The 21664-nt window shown below is 38.1% G+C and overlaps 1 pseudogene; it reads right to left on the bottom strand.

Annotated features, from left to right (window-relative positions):
* Positions 1-21664, bottom strand: part of LOC131806956 (uncharacterized) — a 107397-nt pseudogene that overhangs the window by 1509 nt on the left and 84224 nt on the right.

Genomic DNA, 21664 nt, shown 5'->3' with positions numbered 1-21664 from the left:
CGATTAAAAGTTATCCTAGCATGTAAAAATATTTTACAAAAAAATATTATTTAAAATGTTGATCCATTGTTGGGGGAGGTACTTGATGGAGTGGACCGATAATGTCTTTTTTTGCACCTGACCTAGCAGTGATGCAAATATTAGGATTTGCAAATTTGGAGCAAAATCGTAGTATCCTTTCCATTTATGTGCAGTAAAATATTTTTGGGAAAATTGTGACCTTTTTGGGGGAGGTACCTAAAGAGGAGACCAGGTACTTCCCCCACAAAAGGTCACAATTTTCCCAAAAATATTTTACTGCACACAAAGGGAAAGGATACTTTGATTTGCTAGGTCGGATGCGAAAATACATTATCGGCCCACTACATCAAGTACCTCCCCCGACAATGGGTCAACATTTTAAACAATAATATATCTTATAAAATGTGATATAATAGTCAGATTACACACATCACAGACTTAGGGTTAGACTGGTGTGAAGATGGAATATATATCGGTCCACTCCTTCCGGTACATCTAGTACAAACAGTCTAAATTTTGAATATCCATAAATCTCATAAAACACGAAATTAACATCCGATTCCATTCAGACTTGGCACATCTCAATATTGCCATCATTTCCAGATCTGTTATAAATATGGTAGATATCGGAGTATTCCTTCTTGTAACTTCCCTCACAAAAAACAAATAACCAAACGATCATAAAGCCCGAAATAAGAATCCGGTTTTCTTTAAATTTCACATATCACAATATTTCATTGACCCGAAGTCTGGTGTAAAGAAGGAATATGACGGTCCACTCCTTCTGGTATCTCCCCCACAAAGGATCAATGTTCTGAATACCAAAGAGGTTATGAAATCCGAAATAAGCATCTGGTTCTTTCATATTTCGCACATGCCATTATTTCTACTAACACAAGATCTGCTGTGAAGATGGAATATATCGGTCCTCTCCTTCTGGTATCTCCCCCACAAAGGTCAAAATTTTGAATGTCCATGGAGCTCATAAAACACGAAATTTACATCCGATTACATTCAGTCTTGGCACATCTCAATATTTCCATAAACACATGGTCTATTATACAGATGGTAGAGATCGGACCATTCCTTCTGGCACCTCCCCCACATAGGGTTCAAGATTTTGAAAAACAAAACGCCCAAAGAAAGCGATGTAAGCATCCAATTATCTTCAAACGTCACACAAACAAAGATATTAGCTAACACAAGATCTGTTGCGAAGATGCTACCGATCTGCAAACCCCTTCTGGTACCTCATCCATAAAGGATCACAATTTTCAATAATTTTATATATAGATATTTCTTTCAACAAGAAAAATTAGTATATTGACTTGCTACGATCCCGTATATAGGGAGTTTTTAAACATAATTCATAAGGATAAAAAAGTTCCCTTGGATGACTCGCTTGAGGGTTAGAAAATTCCACCAAATTAATCCTCGTATTGATACAAGTAATATTGCCAAAGACACAATATTCCTAAAATATAAGGGTCCCAAAAAATCGTAATCCTAAAAAATCCCAAAAGTGTGGAAGAGTTTCCCCCCCTTTGCCCCCTTTAGATTGGTTCCTTTACGATATAAAAAACGCAGATACATGTGTCGCCTATTTTCAGCTTTACTTTCATAATCTGCTGAATTTTCACTCAAATTAGTTTTTGTGTTGCACCGTGTAATTTGTCTAAAATAGAGCAAGTGATTATGTCTTGCATTAGGTTTAAGAGATACAGAGTGAAAATAGGTTACATTTTGGCGTGGAGGGAACTTATAATTACATCTCTTTATAAAGGAACGAAATTCGAAGTAAAGCCAGTAAAAACGCACCTAAGTTCGGCCAGGCCCAACTTTAATACCCTTCATTATTTGGAAGGAAGTTGAGAACCTTTATATGGGGCTACACGAAGGCGAGGACCTGCATATGTAATTTTTTGTCATTGGCTGTAGTGCCGATTTCGAACTTCAAATACGAATTTTGAACTTATTCCGGTTCGTTATATGTGGGCTATAGGAAGACGTGGACTTGCATAGACATTTTTATGTCATAGTTTACAGTATTCATTACGAACTTCAAATACCAAATTTGAAACAATTCCGGTCTATATTGTCTCTAAAATCATAAAAATATCGAATATTGGGAGGTACCATTATATAGGGGGCTATACAAAGACGTGGACCTGCATAACTAATTTTTCTGATCCATAATATATATGCACTTTGTTGGGTTCGACATGAGTATTTCGAGGAGTTACATAGGGAATGACTAAGTTAATATACCCTCCATACTATGGTGGAGGTTATAAAAATATGTAGAAAATATCATTTCCCCAGTCCAGAATATGAATTGGAACCATGATTTTATTATTTTTATTTATTCCCTCAAAACTTTACCATGTTTACACTGTGTTCCAAATAATGCCAAATCACAAACAAAACAACAACGAGAAAGAAACCTAAGAACACCAGCTGCAATCACACCAAGAGTTTTGATGACAAAGCGAATTAGCTGTTGCTGCCTTTTATTTAACAAGTTTCAATTTCAGTTCGGGTTCAGTTCAGTTATTTTTTTCAAAGAATTTTACAACTTTCAACGTGTAATACTATCACAAAATCCGATTTGAAAATTAGTTCCACATTGAAAGAAAAAAAAAAACAACGCGATTTCCGATTTTCTGCTGTTTTCGCTTTTAAGAATCGCAACGCGTCGCTGAAGAGAAGCACTGAAAATACAATTTCCAACTAAATCAGAAACGTTTTCTTTTGGTTTTGGGTTGGGGTTCGGTTCGGTTCACACTGTCTGTGGCCCAATCACAACCTCTTGTCTAGGCCGATTGTTATTGGGTTTGTGTGTGTGTGTGTCTTTTAATTTTATCTGTCAACGTAGGAAATAAAAACAATCTGAAGTGGAACAGCATTGATGACGATGGCAATGACAGCGCTGAGTAGCTAACCGCCATCGTCACCAGCGACGTTATACATGTTTAGAACAGAGAAAATGTATAAAAGAAAATAAATATAATAACAGAATGGAAAACAACAAAGAAGGAAAGGAAAAGAACAACCACAACAAAATAATAAATTACTTTTATGACAGAATGGAAAAATAAACAAAAAATAAATAAAAGCTGCAATAAAATAAATTGACGCTGTAAAAAGTCAAAGTGATGGGTAAGGTCGAATCGGCTGGAACAGTATTTGCAAAAGGAAAAGGAAAAGGAAGTTAAATGAGGCGCCCAGTAAATATCAGTTTACATATCATGTCCGAGTCATATGTAGTAGAGTGAACTTTGGAAATAAAAGCATAGCTTATGATAAAACCATAGCATACTTTTAGGCGCTTCGAACAAATTTTAGAATTAAAAGAAAATTGATTAATATACTATACTCTATACTATACTATACTATCCTATACTATACTATACTATACTATACTATACTATACTATACTATACTATACTATACTATACTATACTATACTATACTATACTATACTATACTATACTATACTATACTATACTATACTATACTATACTATACTATACTATACTATACTATACTATACTATAATATACTAAACTATGCTATGCAATACAGTCAAACGCCATTATTTTTAAATAGCATTTAATTTTAGAATAAGTTTAGATTTGTTCGAATTGGTCACTTTTGGCACGAATTATGGCCTTCAAACGGCCAATGAAACCGTCACACGCTGCCCGAATGTTGTTCTGCGGTATTTTGGCCAATCTCCGGCGAAGCGCTTGCTTGAGATTATCGACACTTCGGTATTTTTAGTGCCAACCTTGCTTTCCAAATTACTCCAGACACAATAATCCAACGGATTGGTATCCGGAGATTTTGGTAGCCACTGTGCGCTGGAAATGAAGCAAGGAACCTCATTTTATAACGATGGTGCTGAGTCCTGTTGGAATGTCCAAGGTCTGCGGCCAAAATGTTTACGTGCCCAAGGCACGACGATTAATACGAGCGGAGAGCGACCATCGGCTGTTATGGAGGCCCACACCACCACCATGGCCGGCGCTTGAGTTCTGGTGGCCAACCGAAGGTGCACATTTTCAGCTGACCTCTTGGGCAAGTAAACACCATCAATGTTTTCTCATCGGAGACGGAAAAAAACAAATTCGGCAGTTCACCACTTTCGGCCAAGCGAAGCAACTCTTTAGCTATTTTGAGTCTATTTTCTTTCTGTTGCGGTGTAAGTACTTGCACTTAATGGAATTTTAATGGCTTTACCCGAGCTTATTTTTCAATATATCCCGAATGGAATATTGCATATGTTCCATCACGAATAAGTTTTTTTCTGGAAAATTCTCACCAAAATGCTTTTTTGTACGCTTGTAAACAATATAATGAGCTGTCACTGGAATAATTTTAACAGCAGTGGGACGACTGGCTGTGAAATGACAGCAGTCTGAATTTGGTTGCAGTTTTTTCATCTCACCCTGTATATTCTTGATCAGTGTAAAATTCTAAGACGATTTAGCCCTGTCTGTCCGTGCGTCCAGAGTTAAATCGAATAAAGATAGACAGCTACAATTTTGCACACATCACTCTTTTGTCTCCTGGCAGGTTAAGTTCGAAGATAGGCTATATTGGTCAACGATATCGTATGGCCCCCATATAACGGTATCCTAGCGATATTCGGTATTTTGATGATTGTAATGTTCTGAAAATCCACAAAAGAAGTTGCTTCTGAGTACCTTACTCCCTGGAAGAGCGGAGTGGACTATATAGATCCACGATATCGTATATCCTCCATATAACGGTGTCTCCCAATATTCGGTATTTTGATGATTTTAACTACATTTTTCAATGGAATTCTCTAAAAATCCATACTAGAAGTTCTGGAAGAGAATTATCGATATCGTATAATCCAATGGTAGCCCCAGATATTCGATATTTTGACGATTCACCAGAGTCGTTTTGAATTTCGTATTTAGAATTCGTAATGGGTACTACAGCCTATGACAAAAAACTGCGTATCCAGCCCCACGTCTTCGTATTGCCTCCATATAAAGGTACCTCCCAATATTCGGTATTTTGATGATTTTAGCGACATTATTCACCGGAGTTATTTTAAATTTCGTATTTTGCGTTCGTAATGGGAACTACAGTCTATGTCTAGGTCTTCGTATGGGTCTTCGTATGGGCCCCATGTATCAGTTCCATCCTAAATTCGGTAGTTTGAAATTTCGTATTTGAAGTTCCTAATAGGTACTACAGCCTGTGACAGAATATTGTATATGCATATAACGGTATCTCTCTATATTCGGTATTTTGACGATTTAGCTACGTCATTAACAGGTTTTTTAAGTTTCGTATTTGAATGTTGTAATGACTTATGACATAACGTCTACATTCAGTATTTTTAAGATTTTAACAGAATTTTTAACGGATTTTGTTTTACTTTTTTAAAACAAATTCCCAAATTCGTTCCAAATGGTGGAGGGTACGTGCCCACCCTGTGCCGGGGTTACTCATTACATGGTAGGACATTGTATTGTTGATAGCAAACCTCCAAAAACTCACACGAATTCAGGTAAATATTCAAATTCGATCGATGTCGAGTGGAATAACTCCTGGGAGTAAGAAAAACCAAACCAAAAACAAAAGCTCTATTTTTCGGCTTCGTTCGTAAAAAGGACTAGCCAGTGAGTTTGGGTTTTTTAGTCGGACGTGCCCACCCTGTGCCGGCGTTACTCATTACATGGTAGGACATTGTATTGTTGATAGCTAACCTCCAAAAACTCACTCGAATTCGGGAAAATATTCAAATTCGTTCGATGTCGAGTGGAATAACTCCTGGGAGTAGGAAAAAAAAACCAAAAACAAAAGCTCTATTTTTTCGGCTTCGTTCAAATAAGGGTTAGCATGCTTTGCTCGTTTTAGAGTGGGAGCAAAACTCGTTCGAAAACGAGCACTTTTTTAGTCTTTGTCATACCATTGTTATATTTCTATGTATGTGTGTTTTTTCTGTAATCGAACACACTCCCTCTTCTCAACTCTTCACCATTTCACAGCAACATCGAATTCCGTTTGCTATTACACGCACACACACAATTCCGAAAGCAACATATTTTTCCTGCTCATTTGCACTCTTAGAGCAAACTCTTGCCCCATTTCGAGCGATTCTGCTCTCTCACTCTAATTTTTCAAACAAGGATGACTCGGGAGTGAAAAAAGACAAAAGAGTGAGAAGAAAACTCCACAAACAACTCACACTCTTCGGGGAATTCTACTCTCGAGCAATTTTCACTCCCGAGTGAAAAAGAGCAAATCTGCGCTTTGATAGAAAGTGCCAGGTACACCTCTCAAATAAAATATTTTATAAACCAACAATATAAACACACTCCCAGGCGCATCTATGGCTTGCTTATTGGCATTCCCGATATAAAACTGACAGTCCAGTGTTTAAAAATGTAGGGTGCCTCAAGACTGATGTCTTCAACTTATCTTGATATGGTCGCCATCACCATTCAAGACATGAGAGTTCAACGCTTATGATAAACAATACAGTGAATTGAAATTGAAGTAAACGACGAAAACGAATGTTTGGAGACACTGGAAAAAAAGAATAGAAAATAAAAACACCGCATGCGAGGGAGAGGAAAAGAGGGAAAGTGTTGGATTTCAATCTGTGTTCGTACCCATGTACATGTGTATTGCACATGTGAAGGAAGGAAGACATTTAAGAAAACACATTCATCATACGCGCCGCTTCGGTCCATCGCCAGCCAGGGCAATTTGACGTGCCAATTATTATCGCTGCATTATAGTATCGTGTAACGAGAGAGAGAAGAAACAAGAATAAAACATGAAATTGATTTCCAAAGCAAAAACAACAAAAACATAACAAATCACAAACATTTGCAATGACAATAGAACATTGATAGCGTTTTTTTGCTGCTGTTGTTGATTTCAGAATTTCGATTTCAAAACAAAATTTGAAATTGTCAACAATGGGAACAAGTAAGAAAGGTAAAGTCCCCCAAACAACGCCAATGGACAACAACAGCAACGATAAAGAAAGTGTGAAAAATGTTTAAAACAGATTAGGTTGACTGATAACCGGCAACCGCAATAGTCGATTTGATAAGACATCAAAATAATTCTGGAAAGCGGAACAAAAATGCAATGGAAAACAAAAAAAAAAAATATACAAAAAAGAGACTGGGAGATCAATGGTGTTGCAAGACAGCCGGTGCCATTGGCACAGATGTAAAGTAGCTTATTTAAAAAAAATAATATTTAGAAAATTTGGAATTGTTTAACCAAGGTGGAGCGAAAGGGGGAATCACTTTGCTATCTCTCTTTATAGGCCTCAAAGCACTCTACACACCCTGGCAGTATGTTGTCTCTAGTTTTGTATATTGGGAATCACTTTTGAAATTCTTTTTTTAATGAATATATAAAAGGCATTGTCGTTATAACGGAACAGGACGTAAAGTTTTGAAATAAACAAATATTTTTTTTCCAAACTAAGAAGAAGATCTCGTAAATATTCTGTTATTATTACATATATCATTCACTTACTTTGTGACTTGCCACACTTGAAGTCCCCAACACGAAATTTAGATTTTTTTTGTTTTAATTTTTAAATGATTCACAATTTCTCAAAAATTAATCACTCTTAATTTTTTTAGATATTTTTACTATTTTTTCTTGCTACTTGCTCTTTTCAATTTCCGTAATATTTCCAATAATTGCACTGCGTTGAAATAGAACTGCACAATTAATTAAATTATTTTTAAATGCTCAACAATTTTTCCACAATAACTGAAATTCAATATCGCATTTGTCCACTCACGCCTTCTGCTTTAGACTAAATCCTCAATTGTAAAGATAAATGGGCCATGAATGAACACAAAAAAATACACTAGGCAACACAAAGTGAGGGAAAACAGCCTTTAATAGATCATTAAAAAAGACTTAAGCTTTGACAAGTGTCTACTAATGATAAAAAGTCTTCTAAAGCTCTCCTATAATCACAGGACCTCTCACAAGTTTCCTGTGGCCAGAAGACCTCTCACAGATCTTTTGTGGGGCCTGAAGACCTCTAACAGGTCTTGTAAGGCCCAAAAACCTGTTTCAGCTCTTCTATGGCCAGAGGACGTGTTACAGCTCCCCTATGGTCAGAGGTCGTGTTGCAGCTCTTCTATGGGCAGAGAACGTGTTGCAGCTCTTCTATGGCCAGAGGACGTGTTGCAGCTCTTCTATAACCAGAGGAGCTGTAACACGTCCTGGGGTCAGAAGGCCTGTTACAGACCTCCTGGGGCCAGAAGACCTGTTATAACTCTCCTAGGGACAGAAGACCTTTCATAGATCTTCTATGGCCAGAAGACCTTTCATAGATCTTCTATGGAAAGATGAACTGTTGCAGCTCTTCTATGGCCAGAAGAACTGTTGCAGCTCTTCTATGGCCAGAAGACCTGTTGCAGCTCTTCTATAGCCAGAAGACCTGTTGCAAGCTCTTCTATAGCCAGAAGACCTGTTGCAGCTCTTCTATAGCCAGAAGACCTGTTGCAGCTCTTCTATAGCCAGAAGACCTGTTGCAGCTTCTCTTAAGACTTGCAGATCTTCTATGGCCAGAAGACCTGTTGCAGATCTTCTATGTCCAGAAGAACTGTTGCAGCTCTTCTATAGTCAGAATACCTGTTGCAGCTCTTCTATGGCCAGAAGACCTGTTGCAGCTCTTCTATAGCTAGAAGACCTGTTGCAGCTCTTCTATAGCTAGAAGACCTGTTGCAGCTCTTCTATAGCTAGAAGACCTGTTGCAGCTCTTCTATGGCCAGAAGACCTGTTGCAGCTCTTCTATAGCTAGAAGACCTGTTGCAGCTCTTCTATGGCCAGAAGACCTGTTGCAGCTCTTCTATAGCTAGAAGACCTGTTGCAGCTTTTCTATAGCTAGAAGACCTGTTGCAGCTCTTCTATAGCTAGAAGACCTGTTGCAGCTTTTCTATAGCTAGAAGACCTGTTGCAGCTCTTCTATAGCTAGAAGACCTGTTGCAGCTCTTCTATAGCTAGAAGACCTGTTGCAGCTCTTCTATAGCTAGAAGACCTGTTGCAGCTCTTCTATAGCTAGAAGATCTGTTGCAGCTCTTCTATAGCTAGAAGATCTGTTGCAGCTCTTCTATAGCTAGAAGACCTGTTGCAGCTCTTCTATAGCTAGAAGACCTGTTGCAGCACTTCTATACCTAGAACACCTGTTGCCTGTCCTGTTGACCTGTCTTCTATAGCTAGAAGACCTGTTACAGGTCTTCTAAAGTTGGAAGACCTGTTACAGCTCTTCTAAAGCTAGAAGACCTGTTGCAGCTCTTCTAAAGCTAGAAGACCTGTTACAGCTCTTCTAAAGCTAGAAGACCTGTTACAGCTCTTCTAAGCTGGAAGACCTGTTACAGCTCTTCTATAGCTGGAAGACCTGTTACAGCTCTTCTATAGCTGGAAGACCTGTTACAGCTCTCCTGGAGCCAGAAGACCTGTTACAGCTCTCCTGGAGCCAGAAGACCTGTTACAGCTCTCCTGGAGCCAGAAGACCTGTTACAGTTCTCCTGGAGCCAGAAGACCTGTTACAGCTCTCCTGGAGACAGAAGACCTGTTAGAGCTTTTCTGGAGTCAGAAGACCTGTTACAGCTCTCCTGGAGCCAGAAGACCTGTTACAGCTCTCCTGGGGCCAGAAGACCTGTTACAGCTCTCCTGGGGCCAGAAGACCTGTTACAACTTTTCTGAGATCAGAAGACCTGTTGCAGCTCTTCTGAGACCAACAACTTCTAAAACCAGCTCTCCTGGAGCCAAAAGATCTGTTACAGCTCTCCTGGAGTCAAAAGACCTGTTACAGCTTTCCTGGAGCCAGCAGACCTGTTGCAGCTCTCCTGGGCCCAAAAGACCTGTTACAGCTCACCTGTGACTAAAAGACTTGTTAAAAATTTGTTGCCTAGTGTAAATCTTATCTTCATTTCGAAATTGTTTGACTTATATTTTCCACATACCTGGCCTACCTAGCCGAGTAATACTGAGTAAGGGTAAGAAGGTAACCGAAATGGATAATACTGACAACGACCAAAGAGTGCGACGATCTGAAATGCCGCAATTAGTCACAATTAAAGTATGTGTTATCTATCAGGTAGGTGGGTGTATGTACGAATGTTTATCTGAGTCGGTAAGGGTGTATGTGTACTTATCTTACATAAGTTATCTGTAGTACTTATCTTGGCCCGAACTCGAACAACTCGTAAAAAAATGACTTGCTTGGAACGGTGACAGAAATTACTTTAATTTCAACCAAGGCACACGACGTTTGCGGGGGAGGTTGGGGTGAAACCCCATAGGCAAGGTATGCAAATATTTACCGGTTTTGTGTTGCTTTTCATTACCGGGGATAAGGGAGATAAGAAGTAATTTTGTTTTGTTTCTAATTTTATAACACAAAAATAAAAATATCGGTAAAATGATTTTTTTTTTTTTTTTTTTTTTTTTGATTAACTCAAAATTAAAATCGGGGAATTTAGCCCGATCACACTTAAAGATTACCACCTTTTATGGGATTTTTGCAATTTTTATAGGAACCTGATTTTTTATAATACAGCCTAATTTCGTATTTAATATGACAACGTCCATCATTAGTCCCACATTTGGACATCAAATTCAACGGAAATCCATTAGTTTTCCCCCGACTCAGAAGACCGGAAAAGATTTTTTAATTAAAATCCTTTTCATTTCAAAACAACAACAACAACAAATGTGAAATATAAAACATCTACCCACACGTTCCACACACACAGAGACACAATTATACTGTCATAAACTATTCTACAATTGCACTATTACCTCCATCACCTACCACCTCCACAACCACTACTTTGAGCCTGCACCTCAAAACACCTATGCAAAGTTTATCCTCAGCGTTTACAGGTGATGCTACCGGTTACATGGCCCCAGTGCCAGAGCTCTGTTGGCAACATTTAAATATAACTTTCAGGGTCTGTGGGTTTCAAGGATGGCGTTGTTGCCACGCAAATCCGGGCGATTAGTTTTTATTCCAATCCATTGCATCCAGCCATCCACATTGGACGAATCAATTTGGCCAAGTCATAAGGTCAAGAGAATCCTTGTGCATCCCCCTCCTTCACACCCACAAAAATCAATTGGAATTGGACACTGCAGCAATGGAATGGTTGAAAATAGCAAAGGACAACACAGCTGAGTTGTTTTGTTGATGTCAGCCATCCATTTAGTCCATCGGTGAGTCAGTCAGTCAGCATTTAGTATCCTCCCACATTTTTTTCTCCATTTGACAGTTGTGTAGGCAGCAATGATGACACTTAACATTTGTTAGTTGATGTGACAGAAGAAGTCTGACAGTTAGGTGTTCCATAAAAATAGTTCGGTTATTTTAATGGTTGCCCAATGATGTCCCTGTAGGTTTCAGTGGGTGTGAGTGCAAAATAACTGCTATGGTTCGAAACTTAGGTTGGTAGGAATATACTTAATACAAAACACTAAAATATCATTTTTTTAATAACGTATAAATGTCCTGTAAAATGGTATTGAGATGGAAAATTGTTCAAAATCGAACAGTGTTGGCTCATTTGTTCAGGATACCATAGCATTTGCAAAAGGGTCAGGCTTAATCCCATTATTGTTGTTTTTTTATAAAAACAGCGTTTGTTTATTGGTGGATGGTAATGTTTACCAGGGGGTAAGACAGGGAATACCTAGGTTTCGGAAAGATCCACCAATTCTCATCTGTCTCGATCTCGTCACTTGGGTAAAAACTGTTTTTTTTTTTTGTCATAGAGGTTATTTTTAAAATAACTTCTGAGGAGAATATCCCAGACATAAAACAAGGGAACTGATAAGGGTTGGTGGCTCTTTCCGAGACCCAGGTATTCCCTGCCTTACCCCCTGGTAAACATTACCATCGTTCTCCACTACTAACAAACGTTGTTTTTATAAAAACAACAATAATGGGATTAAGCCTGACCATTTTGTAATAAATGCCGACGAAGTTTACCACAATGGACCTACATCCAGTTTTTCTGTCCAAAACTATTTCAATGTCTCCATAAGTGAACCCTAGGAACCAACAGTGCCCTCAATATAAATTTTAGTTCTACCCTTCACCCGATACCCAATTTAGTAACATTTAGTACGCATATCCAAAACAACCTACATATCTCCATCCTAGCCAGTGAATCAAAATTAGTATCATTTAGTACTTTTCGAACAAATATAGTAGGTTTTTGCAAAACCACTATCAAAAACAGATGCCAATATCAAAATTTGGGATTCCAGCTCACTCAATGCCTAATATGGTAACATTTAGTACTTTCGTATAATTATAGTACACATTTACAAAACAGTTGCATATCTCAATCCTAGGCACAACGAATTATTATTTCCCACCTTCCTTCCTTCACTAGATACCAAATTTTGTACTTTTCGTACAATTATGGTACATTTCGTACAATTATAGTACTTTTCGGACAATTATAGTACACATTTCCAATAACCCTTCATCCAATCCCAAATTTAGTACCATTTAGTACTTTTCGTACAAATATTGGACACATTTCCAAAGTACCGCCAAATCTCAACACAGATACCAACAGTAATCTTAATATCAAATTTCAGAATTTTATCCCTATCCCTTACCCAATTTAGTGTGTTACATGGTACTTTTCGAACAATTATAGTACACATTTCCGAAAATCACCTCCATATGTCCAGGCTAGACATGAACAGCAACCCAAATACCAAATTTCAAACTTCAAGCACTACCTGTTCGCCCAATACCAAATTGTGCCAAATATAGTACTATTTAGTACTTTTTGTACATTTGTAGTTCACATTATCAAAACCACCTCCATATCTTGTTTTCTGATACCAAAGGATACCTCAATATCAAATTTGAGGATTTCAGGTCTACTTCATCGCCCAATACCTAATTTAGTACCATAATTTAAAAATTTTCCCACAAATATATCCGAACCACCATCAAATCTCAAAAACTGATACCATCAGTAATCGAAATATCAAATTTCAGAATTGTATCTCTATCCACCCAATTCCAAATATGTTACAGTATTCAGTACTTTTCGTACAATTATAGTACATATTTTAGAAACCACCTGCATATGTCCAGGCTACACATGAACCACACATAAATCTACAGGGTGAGATAAGACCGCAACAAAGTCAAGCCATAATTTCTACATTTTTTTTTTAAATTTTATTGAATGAAAGCAAAAAATTATAAAAAAGTTTAGATATATTCAAATTGGTCACCATTGGCACGAATTATGGTTTGTAAACGGGCAATGAAACCGTCACACGCTGCCCAAATGTTGCTGTGAGATATTTTGGCCCATTCCCGGCGAAGCGCTTGCTCGAGGTGATCGACACTTTGGTATTTTTTAGTGCCAACCTTGCTTTTCAAAATACTCCAGACACAATAGTTCAACGGATGGGTATCCGGAGATTTTGGTGGCCATTGTGCCCTGGAAATGAAGCGATGAACCTCATTCAGTAACCATTCTTGGGTGGCGCTTGCTGAGTGCGATGGTGCTGAGTCTTGTTGGAATGTTCAAGGTCTGCGGCCAAAATATTTGCATGCTCAAGGCATATATAATACACCCTCCAGAATATTTTCGCGATAATATTCGGCATTTATTATGATGCCACGGTCGGGTCGATTAATACGAGCGGAGAGTGATCATCGGCTGTCATGGCGGCCCACACCATCATCATTGCAGGCGCTTGAGTTCTGGTGGCCAACCGAAGGTGCACATTTTCAGCTGACCTCTTTGGCAAGTAAAGACGATCATTTTGTTTGTTTACAAACTGCTGGACAACGAATGTTTTCTCATCGGAGAAAACCAAATTCGACAATTCACCACTTTCGGCCAAGCAAAGCAACTCTTTAGCTCTTTTGAGTCTATTTTCCTTCTGTTGCGGTGTAAGTTCCTGCAATGCTTTGGAATTTCAATGGCTTTACCCCGAGCTCATTTTTTAATATTTGCCAAATGGAATATTGCGATATGTTCAGCTCACGAGCCATTTTTCGGCCATTGCGACGCGGGTTTCGATCAAGTCGCTTCTTTACTTTTCGAATCATTTCTGCTGATGTTGCTGTTTTCTTCCGTACACTTCCTTGACGTCGGGCTAGTATCACGGTAACGAGCGATGGTACGAGACACAAATATTCACCTTTAAATGCTGCAGTGCTCTAACGATAGCCTCTTGTGGTTTTCAGCCAAATATAAAGAAATCACACTATCACGCTTGAATTCCATTACGAATAATTTTTTTCTGGAAAATTCTCACCAAAATGCTTTTGTACTCTTGTGAACAATATAATGAGCTGTTACTGGAATAATTTTAACAGCTGTCGGACGAGTGGCTCAAAAATGACAGCAGTCTGAAGTTGATAGCAGATTTTTCATCTCACCCTGTGTATATAGTTCAACTATATCTTCTAAGAAAACGTTTTGTAATTGGGTCCTAATTCTATGAATATAACCTAAAAGTGTTGTTGTTCTTGTTTAGTCTAAAACAGATGGAAGAAACATACAGATATATGTATGTAGCGATACTGCAAGCATAACCCAATGCATGGCAAAGAAGTGGGCAGGGAAGATCGGCCACACGTTACCTAGTTAATGTCTGTGTCACAAAAGCAAACATTTGTCAAGCTTTACACTTTTTTTTAATTTTTGTACATATTTCAATTTAGTCTAACCAAAAAAAGTGTAACACAATAAAACATAATTTGAAAATTAAAATTCTTTTTTTTAAATAATCAAAATGTAAATCACTTCTTAGTACTCTTTTGATTGTCATATAAAAGTAGAATTCTTCCATATCTAACTCCTCATTTTGAAATCAACTACCCATGTGGTCTACATTTTTCCAACTCTTTTTTTTTCTTCAGCAATGCCAAGGAAAGCACTCCAAAATCTCATTATTGTCATAATTAACAGTAATTTTAATTTGTAAACTGCAAATTAGTTGTCTTGTCCAATTTGAGGTTGGTTAAAATCGTTTTCTTGTCTCATTAGAATTTTTATGTTCGTCAATGGGGGCCAACAATGATTTGCGGTTTTATTACGGCCATTAACAATTCTACAACTGTCCACCACTAGCTTGGTACTGAGTGAGTGGGTCGATGGACGAATAAACATCGAATATGAGATATGATGGAAAATGCGTCAGACAATGTGAGGTGGGGTTCTGCTCTCGCCCAACTATGATTTTCTAATTTATGACAGAACAAACAATGGTAGCAATCAATTTGTAATGAAATTATGGTCAAAACCAGATGGTTAAGAGCATTCCTTTGGCAATTCATTTAAACAGGGGAAATTACAGTTTCTAGTAGGAAAGGGACTTCTATGCGAAGACCTTCAGGGCTATTATGAGAAGATCGCAAGGACTTCTATGAGAAGAACTTAAGGACTTCTATGAGAAGACCTTAAGGACTTTTATGAGAAGACCTTATGGACTTTTATGAGAAGACCTTAAGGACTTCTATGCGACAACCTTAAGGACTTCTATGAGAAGACCTTAAGGTCTTCTTTGAGACGACCCTCCAGTCTTCTTTGAGATGACCGCCGGTCTTCCTTGAGAAGACCCTCCGTCTCCTCTGAGAAGACCCTCCCGTCTTCCATGAGAAGACAATCCCGTCTTCTATAAGAAGACCATCATGTCTTCTATGAGAAGACCCTCTGGTCTTCTATGAGAAGACCCTCTGGTCTTCTATGAGAAGACCCTCTGGTCTTCTATGAGAAGACCCTCTGGTCTTCTATGAGAAGACCCTCTGGTCTTCAATGAGAAGATCCTCTGGTCTTCAATGAGAAGACTCTCTGGTCTTCAATGAGAAGACCCCTGGTCTTCAATGAGAAGATCCTCTGGTCTTCAATGAGAAGACTCTCTGGTCTTCAATGAGAAGACCCTCCGGTCTTCTATGAGAAGACCTTCTTGCCTTCTATGCAAAGACCCTTTAGTCTTCTAGGAGAAGACCTTCTTGCCTTCTATGGGAAGACCCTCTGGTATTCTACGAGAAGACCTTGCGGTATTCATGAGAAGACCCTCCGGTCTTCTATGAAAAAACCTTCGGTCTTCTATGAAAAAAACCTTCGGTCTTTTATGAGAAGACCCTCCGGTATTCTACGAGAAGACCCTCTGGTCTTCTATGAGAAGACCTTCTTGCCTTCTATGAGAAGACTCTCTGGTATTCTTCGAGAAGACCCTCTGGTCTTCTACGAGAAGACCCTCAGGTCTTCTACGAGAAGACCCTCAGGTCTTCTACGAGAAGATCCTCAGGTCTTCTACGAGAAGACTCTCTGGTCTTCAATGAGAAGACCTTCTGGTATTCTATGAGAAGACCCTCCGGTCTTGTAGGAGAAGACCCTCCGATCTTCTATGAGAAGACCCTCCGGTCTTCTATAAGAAGACTCTCCTGTCTTCTATAAGAAGACATACTCCAGCTCTTCTATGAGAAGACGTCCACCAGGTCTTCTGTAAGAACACCTCCTCCAGATCTTCTATAAGAAGACCTCCTCAAGGTCTTCTGTGAGATGTCCTCCTCCAGGTCTTCTGTGAGATGTTCTCCTCCAGGTCTTCTATTAAATGACATCCTACAAGTCTTCTACGAAGATACCTCTTCAATCTCTTCTATGAGAATACCTATTCCAGGTTATATTTTATGAGAAACCTCCTCCAGGTCTTTTATAAGAAATCTCCTTAGTGAGATCTTCTATGAGTAGAAAAGTCCTTAGAGTCTTCTATGAGAAGAAAAGACCTTGGAGTCTTCTTCGGGAAGACCATCGAGACTTCTTCGAGAAGACCATCGAGTCTTCTTTGAGAAGACCATCGAGTCTTCTTTGAGAAGACCATCGAGTCTTCTTTGAGAAAATCTAGTAAGAAAATGCATTTTATATTCCGTGAAAAGACATTCTGGTCTGTCATAAAAGACTTATAAAGAAAACTCCTCTCACCCCTTTCTTGCATTCTAAATCTGTTGCCATTCATAACCACACTCCCATTTCCAATAGCAGACAATGTGTGTGTGCGTGTGATACATACAATAAACTCCACGTGTAACCATAAGTATGCGGTTTAGTGGGCTTGTTTTTAGCCATGAATGAATGAAATTGAAATTCTTTTAAGCCGTTTATGGTAGAACGCCTAGCTCGGTTATCGTCCCAGACCGGTCCGGTCCGTTCGGTACATTCGTTACGGTCAGCTGCAAATCAATGTTGGTGTTACAAGAATATTTCCCATAACACCTCGGCTGCCGGAGAATATGGACGGACATTAAAAATTCATAAAGGATGCCTGAATTGGGTTTTGTGGTCATTGTTATTTAAATGCTCTGCAATAAGCGGATTGCCGTAACATGTGGAGCAGAGCTGGTGGAAAGTGCATGCATGCATCTATCAAGGTCAATGGCAATGCAAATAGTTTTCAATATAAAATGAATGGATGAGGGAATGAATGAATGAATGAATGAATGAATGAATAATAACGATGCGGACGTGGAGATAAAAGTAAACTAGTTCTTGTGAGAATTGTTTCGGTTTCGATTACAAATAAATATGTACATGAAATAAAAATCATAAAGCTACTGGGATTTTCTTTGTTGAACCATTTTTTTAAATATATGCAGAATTTGTTAATTACAAGCCTCTGCGGCAAGCTGTGAAATTCGTGGAGCTTAAAGTTCATACTTCACTCAAAATGTATTTCCTTGTTTTCTTTTATTTTTCAAAATTTCATTTCAATCGTTGGACCGACCATGTTGTAGTTTTTTTTTTTCTTGTAACTGAACCATACTGAGACTCTTATGAATGTAGCCAACTGGGAATCCACAAATTTGCATGCCGACTCCACAACACTTGTTAATCATTTTCGGACATGACATGTAAATTATGAAGCCGTGATTTGTTTCGGCTGTTCAATGACACTTCAACTTGTGAATTGCCGAACCATGACATGACCAACCGCAGAGGAAGTTACTTTCCCTTTTGATTTTTTTTTTTTTTTTTTGGTGTCTGAATTGGGGATGGACCATTGAAAATGAGAAAGAAAGAAATATAAAATGATTCGGCATCTTTAAATAAGCTAAAAAGGTAGTGGTCTTGGTGTATGGAACAATTGCAAATCATGTTCCAACCTCATGCTTTTGAAACTTAAATAAGGCATTTTAAAGCAAAAAATAAAGTTTTTTAACAAATAAATCCTCTACCCGTTATATATCCAGAAAACCAAATTTTGCTCAATTCAGTTATAAATAAGAACGGCAAAAAATTACAAAAAAAAGTTCGGCTCAGCCGAACTTATTGTTCTTTTACTTTTTGGTTTTTGAAGCTTAATGCTTTAGATTTTTACTCATTACTCAAGTGATATTTTTATACCCTCCACCATACTATGGAGGGTATATTAATTTTGTCATTCCGTTTGTAACTCCTCGAAATACTCATGTCAGACCCAACAGAGTATATATATTCTTGATCAGCGTAAAATTCTCAGACGATTTAGCCATGTCCGTCTTTCTGTCTGTCTGTCTGTCTGTCTGTTGTAATCACGCTATCTTTCAAACAAATTGAGATAGGCAGGTTAAGTTCGTAATGGGCCATGTCTGCGTATAGCCCCCATATAACGGTACCTCCCGATATTCGGTATTTTGATGATTTTAGCGACATTATTCACCGGAATTGTTTCAAATTTGGCATTTGAAGTTCGTAAGGGATACTACAGCCTGAAACAGAAAATTATCTGTGCAGGTCCACGTCTTTGTGGTACCCCTTATATAACGGTAACCCCCGATATTCGGTATTTTGATGATTTTAGCGACATTGTTTACCGGAATCGTTTCAAATTTGGTATTCGAAGTTCGTAATGGATACTACATCATAAGTCAAAAAATGAGCCATGTAGGTCCACGCCTTCATATAGCCCCCATATACCGTACCCCCCGATATTCGGTATTTTGATGATTTTAGCGACATTATTTACCGGGATTGTTTCAAATTTCAGCCCATGCCAGAAAATTGTCTGTGCAGGTTCACGTCTTCGTATAGCCCCCATATAACGGTACACCCCATATTTGGTATTTTGATGATTTTAGCTACATTATAAACAGATTTTTCTTCAAGTTTCGCAATTAAATATTGTAATAACTTATGACAAAAAAAGGCCTATGCAGTCCCACGTCGTCGTATAATCATTCGGTATTTTAAAGATTTTAACAGAATTTTTAACGGATCTTATTTTTTGGAAATTGCCAAATTTGTACCAAAAGGTGGAGGGTATTAAAATTTCGACCCGGCCGAACTTACAGCTTTTTTACTTGTTAAAATTGCAACATCGACTACAGGTAGTTATCAGTGTTTTTAAATGAAAAAAAAATTTCTCATTTTTAATACCAAACAAACTAGGGGTAATATAAATGTCTGAGCAAAATTTCAGAGCGATAGAATGCTTCGCTGAATTAATCTCCGTTTTTGGACATCTCAACCCACTGTGCGTCGTTGGGGAGGTACTAAAACGATATAGTTTATCTTCATACCAGATCTTGAGTAAAAATATAGATATGTGTCAAATTTGAACAGAATCGGATGCTTATTTCACATTTTGTGAGAGACTTAATTATTCCAAATTTGGACCCGTTTTTGGCGAGGTACCAGAAGGAGTGGTCCGATATATACCATATTCACACCAGATTTCATGTTGATAGAAATATTGAGATGTGCCGAGTTTGAAAGGAATCGGATGCTTATTTCACGCTTCATGATACTTCAAAATATTAACCATTTGAGGGGGAGGCACCAGAAGGGTTAGTCCGCTCTATCCGTTCTTCATACCAGATTCTGTGTTGGTTGAAATATTAATATGTGTTTAATTTCACACATTTTATAAGAGTTATAATCATTAAAAATGTTGACCCTTTGTGGGGGAGGTACCAAAAGGATTGGACCGATGTTGCCATCCCATATTCACACCAGATTTCATGTTGATAGAAATATTGAGATGTGCCGAGTTTGAAAGGAATCGGATGCTTATTTCACGCTTCATGATACTTCAAAATTTGACCATTTTTGGGGAGGTACCAGAAGGGGTGGTCCGCTTTATCCGCTCTTCATACGAGATCCTGTGTTGGTTGAAATATTAATATGTGTGAAATTTCACACATTTTATAAGAGTTATAATTATTAAAAATGTTGACCCTTTGTGGGGGAGGTACCAAAAGGATTGGACCGATGTTGCCCATTTCCAAACTCGATCTATATTTGACAATAATAGTACGATGTACCAAGACACTCTCTTTAAGAGTTATTGTGCGCCTAGGCAGCCAGCGAGAGAGATGGACGGATACTAGATCGGGTCCAAGTTCTCTGAACCATATTTTGGCAAAAGAGACGAAGGGAACATTCTGGCCTTATCAAATGAGATAAACACTCTCTATCACAAAATACTTAAATTCGAAAAGTATTGTTTGTTAGAAAGATATAATTGAGAAAGAAAATTAAATATGGGACAATATTTCTTGCGCTACGAACTAGAAAAGTCAACTTGCTCCTCACTTAGTTAACAATCATGGCAGCACCATTCGAAATACTCAAAATCTGTGAATATCGCAATCTATAAATATGCACCGGTTTATACCAAATATTTTCTATCGAAAATCTCGCAATTACTATCGAGATTTTTATAGATGGACATGGCTACAGTGACATGGAGTTTGGAGGCCTTGTGCTTATAGTAGCATATGAACAAATTATAGTAGGCCTTTCAAATGGTTTCTTTATGGGTCTTCTATATATACAGGTCATTTATCCATATAGGATCTCTTGTAGCTATTGTATCCCTAGGACAACTTTAAGACCTTCTAGCCATAGAAGACCTCTTGAAAATATTTTAATCTGTATACAATTTTCACAAGACTTTGTGTCATCTGGAAAAAAAACCTCTTAAACGTATTATAGCCATAAGAATCCTCATGCAGGTCGACTACCTATAGAAGACGACTTTAATGCCTTTTGCTTAAAGAAGACCTATAAAACGTATTCTAGCCATGGGAGCATATTAAGGCGCTTCTGGACTAGAAGGTCTATTAATGATTTTCTTAACATTGAAGACCTCTTAAAGTTCTTCTGACCATATATGATATATTAAAGATCTTCCGGCCTTAAAAGAAAAAAATACCCATTAAAAGTCTTCTGATACAGAAGTCTTCTGGTAAAAGAAGATCTGGCTATAGAAGACCTTCCTTGTGGCCACCAAAGAGGTGGTCTCTAAAGACCTTCTAAATGCCTTCTTCCCTACAGAACAAGCCTTTTAGGCACTCTGTACATACAAAAAATCGTAAAAGCTTTCTATCTTTAGAAGACTTGTAAAAGGTCTTCTGGCCATAAAAGATCTCTTAAAGCTGTTCCGGTTAAAGAAGACGACTTGAATCTAACCAAAAGAATCCTCTAAAGGTCGAGAATACATAGAAGACCTGTTGAAAGGCTCGTCAGGCCATAAGAGAGTCCTTAAAACTAGTAGCTGTAAAAGACTTATTTAAGGTCATAGAATACAGTTTTAAGGTCTGCTGCCCGTAGAAGACCCCATTGCAATTATGAGGATTATGTCT

Source organism: Musca domestica, unplaced genomic scaffold (genome assembly GCF_030504385.1).
Source record: "Musca domestica strain aabys unplaced genomic scaffold, Musca_domestica.polishedcontigs.V.1.1 90, whole genome shotgun sequence".
Lineage (NCBI taxonomy): Eukaryota > Metazoa > Arthropoda > Insecta > Diptera > Muscidae > Musca > Musca domestica.
Note: the sequence above shows the minus strand (reverse complement) of the source record. Positions and strands in the feature narration are given on the sequence as shown.